The sequence below is a fragment of the Poecilia latipinna genome, unplaced genomic scaffold (assembly GCF_001443285.1).
Source record: "Poecilia latipinna isolate Pla-1442-1.1 unplaced genomic scaffold, P_latipinna-1.0 Scaffold2978, whole genome shotgun sequence".
Taxonomy (NCBI): Eukaryota; Metazoa; Chordata; class Actinopteri; order Cyprinodontiformes; family Poeciliidae; genus Poecilia; species Poecilia latipinna.
Genome location: NW_015115594.1, coordinates 22,067 through 26,509, shown reverse-complemented (window position 1 = coordinate 26,509; position 4,443 = coordinate 22,067).

Below are 4,443 nucleotides of genomic sequence, written 5' to 3'. Positions count from 1 at the left end.
CATGGTTTGTAATTACGTGAATGATGTCATAATACCAGGATAAAATTAACATAAAACAAAAATAAAGTCATAATATTATCTTAATTTTTAATAGAATAAGAATAAAGTCATAGTAATATGACAATTAGTTCCCACATGAAACTGTGTCAAAAAGAGGAATGTTGAGCATCTTGTGAAGTTAAACTTGGTTTTAAAAATAAGGAACAACTATGAACTTCATCAATGGCATCTAATTATTATTAGTAGCAGGACTTTGAAAGAACCACATGGGCTTGTTGAGCTGGTCACCTCAGATACTGATAACCTCATTTCTCTTCAAAGTTACTATTTTCTCTAAATAGTACAACTTTCTTCTGGTAAATTTATGTCTGTATTTTGTTGCAATATTATGACCGTTTTCCTAATTTAAAAAAAGGAATGTCTTAGTTTGGTCCTAACACTCTGGTCTGATCTGATCCTTTTCCACATGTTTGTATGGCTTCTGTGAAATTTCGAGTGAAACCTTCTTAAGGCTTTCTTTTAACAATGGCTTTTTCTTGCCACTCTTCCATGACAACAGGATTTGTGGAGTGTTCAACAAATTGTTTTCCTGTTGACAAATTTTTCCAACTGGAAAAATGGGGCAGAGAGGGGGTGGAGGGTTAGCTGATGGAGCTCTGTTTGTGGAGATGAGGGGGTGAAGATGAAGCATTCTCCACCTCCACCACCTCATTACCAGTACTCAGAAACATTCCTTCATATTTCAGGCTTTTTTCAATGAACTAAAGTGCTTGGAATCTGCATTTTAGATTCAAAGGTAAAGCTAATATGTTGGCTCATGTTAGCTTTACCATAAGCCAAATCTAACAGTTACCATGGTGAGTATTTGTGTGTGTATGAATAAAGAGGAGATTACTGCAGTGATATAAATGTTGAATGTTGGTGTGAGCCAGGTGTTTGTGTGTGTGTGTGTGTGTGTGTGTGTGTGTGTGTGTGTGTGTGCTGGTACTGGCTCTGCCGTTCCTGTGCACGACTTACAGATGGGTTGGATACGGAGGCTAGGCACAGAGGGGCTGGCTGAGCTGCATACCATATCAGCCAATAGCATCATTACTCACAATTAGACCCTAAGCAGATTAAAGAACTCCAAGCAGCCAACCAGGCAGCCGCACAGAGACAATCAAACTGCTTTCAATACTGACCCTTTTCAGCACCTTTTTGTTTTGTGTGTTTTTTTATTTTTCCAAACGTGTTGCTTCTTTGAGTCAAATCTTCACGTCATTATGCTGGCACTTTATCATTTTAATGTATTGACATTTTATTCATTAGATTCACTAAGATAAGCGCTGAATGTACCCATCCTTGAAGTTCTTTTATTTGTGTTTGGTACACAAACGCCCCGGCTGAAACCCTCTTGGTGTTACTTCCATCAGGGGAGGCTGGCAGTTTGGTTGTGCCTGAACCCGACAGTAATTTCAATCAGTCATCCAGATGGTAAAATAATTTAGTCAAGGTTTATTGCAAACCAGAGACAGTGCACACCACAAAGCACAACAGCAAATGTCAACAGATTCCTCCTGAATTTTGTTTTTGTATTCACTGTGTGGCAGGATGGTTCCTGTTTGGTTTGTGTGAGTTTTAAACGTGTGAGTTGAAAATCATTCAAGATGTGTAACATACAGTTGGTGGTCATTTAATTTAGATTTTGTTGTAAAATGTGACTTGAATGGAACAAAAATACCTTCATAAGAAACCGACAACAAATTTTCATGTTTTTACAATCATTGCTTATCTGCAATATTTGTGGGTATAAAAACCCCTTTGTTGGCAACAAACTTGTCAAGACAGAAAGTTGTTCTAGGTTCAAGACATTCATGAGTTTATTAAACTCATTCAGATGCTGTAATAATAATGTAGCACAGGAGGCTGTCAGAGCCGAAGCAACAATCCGCTTGTCTGATTGTCTAAATGTTGGCTTTGAAAAAAATCTACAAGGCCGTTTCAGGATTTGATGGAAAAGAGTTCAGCAGAGACACATGTTGATTGGTTCATCTACCCGTCAACACGAGCAAATAAGATCCAGGCATTCTTAGTATTTTTATTTATAAAAGCAGAAAATGTTATTGTATTGTAAATGAGTTTGCTTAAATGTCATCTTGATGTCTCGTTCAGTTTTTATTTTGATCCGTGTTCTAAGTTTGTTCTGATATGATCTAAACACAAAAGTCAGTTTGAATCAGAAAACTGCAGCATTTAAAGAAATAAAGTGACAGGTGAGCATTAGGCTGACTTAGATCAGGGTAAATTCTCATTCCCTGTCTCATCAATTTCTGTTTTTCTTTTCTTTTCCTGATTAATTTCTTTTGATGGTCTGAGATCGTCGTTTTAATTTAAACTCCTTAAATTTTCCCCATCATCCGCCCGTCCTGTCTGCCCGTCTGCGCTTCGTTTCCATCTCCTCCATCGTCCCCTTCTCATTCGCCGCTCTCTCCTCTCCTCCACCTCTCCTGACACAGCTATGAATAACAATTAGAAGATCTACAAGACAGAGAGAAACCATTTAAAAGTTTGGAGTCGCTTCTCCGTAAAGCAGGCGGCTAAACCCGGTCTGCTCAAGAGGCTCCTGAGAGAAAAGTGGGCTGAAATTAGTATTTTTTCCCCCACCAGTCCTATGAAGGCCAGATTATTTATCAGCTGTTCTCGTCTGTTTGCCAGGAGAGTTCTGTTGCCACATGAGCGGTGCTGAATGAAGCTGCTGAGGCTCTTGTCGCGCTGCCATTGCTTTAATACCCGGGCCGATAACGGCGAACCACTTCTGGAAGGCCGTTTGTTAAAGGATCTGCTGCGATAATGCAGCACATAAAATGGAGGGGAGGCAGCGCGACATATGTGCAGTGGTGGGAAGTAACGAAGTACTTGCTGTACTTAAGTACAATTTTCGTTTATCTGTACTTTACTTAAGTAGATTTAATAATGGATGCTTTCTACTTTTACTCCACCTCATTTTACAGTAAGTATCTGTACTTTCTACTTCACTACATTTCTACAAAACCGTCGCGTTACTCGTTACATCCAAGTCGCGTTGCGTTTTTTGCCCGTTAAAATGTGAAGTTCAGGGTCTTAAGGTGGCGCCGTAAAATACAAGCAATAACGTGACTTAGTGTCTGTTGTCACCCATCGCCTCCACCTTTACTCGCACGCGGAGCTCCAGACATGCGCAGTGGTTTCCTCTGAGCGGGAGGAGATGTCTGTCTGATCGTCAGTAATATAATAGCGCTGCATAAATCATAAGATATGGCGACATGTAAAATCAGCAGCGCTTCACTTTCACAGACGGTGGGACTTAGTCCAACTTTTAGCGTCACTTGGAAGGAAAGCTTAAAGAAAGGTAAGATCTGTGGACGTGATGCTAGCAAAGCTAGCTGTACAGAGACACATGTTGCTTCTGGGATGAAAAAAAGTTGTCATTCATGCGCTGAATTATTGTGTGGAGGTGTTGACTGAGGTGTCGTAAGTATGGGACAACGCTGTGACCAAAGTCTGCATTGATATGACATTCAGGAACGATCCGATTCTTCTGTACGGATCTTTATTGATTAAATTTATTTCAGCTCTAAGTATTTAATATCTAGGTGTTTTATGGGAATGTGGATCTTTCAGATCAATTTGAGAAGCAATTTTGATAGGTAAAACTTAATTTTATTGTGTCACATAGCGCGGGGTGCTGTGTCTTGACTTGGTCTTGGGTAGGTGGTCTTGACTACAACTCTTCTATGTGGCTCCTCGGTTGCATGTCGTCCCCCACCCACCTTCTTTCCATCCCCTTTCTGTTGGATTTTAAAAAAAATAAATGCCACTAGTGGCAAAAAAAGTGAAGTTCATGCTATGTTAGGACATGAGACAAGATGTTTCCATCCCTGAAATTATGATGCATAGAATCACATATCTAAGTCTAAACTATGTTACAGAGTAAACACAATAAAAACATGCTTTATCTGTGGCATTGTTCATTAAAATGGCACATTTCTGACGTATTAAAATGAAATACGATCGGTTCACTTAATGATATTGTATTAGGGATTAGGTAATGTATCCAGCAAGTACTTTTACTTTTAATACTTAAGTATTTTTGAAAGCCAGTACTTTTTTATTTTTACTTAAGTAAAATGTTAATGTGGTACTTTTACTTTTACTTGAGTACATTTTTGTCTGTGTATTTGTACTTTTACTTAAGTAAATTTTTTGAGTACTTTATCCACCACTGCATATGTGAAGCTCTTGTTGTCCAGGCATTCGTTGGAGAACAGAGGAACCCCCAGAAAGAGGGCATGGCTGCGGCGCTGTTAGATGTTGTTGGTTGGCTTCACTGGCAAAAGCTTCACATTTAATTTAGAAATAGGGAAATTAAAAGTTGTTGCAATTCACATTGTACACGTTTCTTGCTGGAAGGTTCTCCAGTAGAGG